This window comes from Myotis davidii, unplaced genomic scaffold, assembly GCF_000327345.1.
Source record: "Myotis davidii unplaced genomic scaffold, ASM32734v1 scaffold8591, whole genome shotgun sequence".
Classification (NCBI taxonomy): domain Eukaryota; kingdom Metazoa; phylum Chordata; class Mammalia; order Chiroptera; family Vespertilionidae; genus Myotis; species Myotis davidii.
The window spans coordinates 1-270 of NW_006282936.1; the positions used below are offsets into that span (position 1 = coordinate 1).

General features: G+C 66.3%; 1 long non-coding RNA gene across 1 annotated transcript in view; it reads left to right on the forward strand.

Moving 5' to 3' along the window:
* The first annotated feature begins 11 nt into the window (after positions 1–11).
* LOC107182636 overlaps positions 12–270 on the forward strand; it is a 728-nt gene continuing 469 nt past the window's right edge. The window contains exons 1-2 of the long non-coding RNA XR_001513366.1: positions 12–22; positions 124–228. This is a non-coding gene — a long non-coding RNA (uncharacterized LOC107182636). The remainder of the gene's footprint in view (positions 23–123; positions 229–270) is intronic.

Below are 270 nucleotides of genomic sequence, written 5' to 3' on the forward strand. Positions count from 1 at the left end.
GCGCCCCTGACCCTGAGATGGGGTGAGGAGGGGACATGGGCACCGAGACCTGGGGGACCTCAGTGAGGTCGGGGTTGAGGCCTGGGGTCAGGGCCCTCACCCTCCCTTCCCTTCTCCTCCCAGAGCCGCCTCCTCAGACCTTCATCTTCATCATCATGGGCATCGCTGAAGGCCTGGTTCTGCTGGGAGCTGTGGCTGGAGCTGTGATGTGGGGGGGGAGGCGCTCAGGTGGGCAGGGGTGGGGTCTGAGTGTCTGTCCCACTGGGGGGT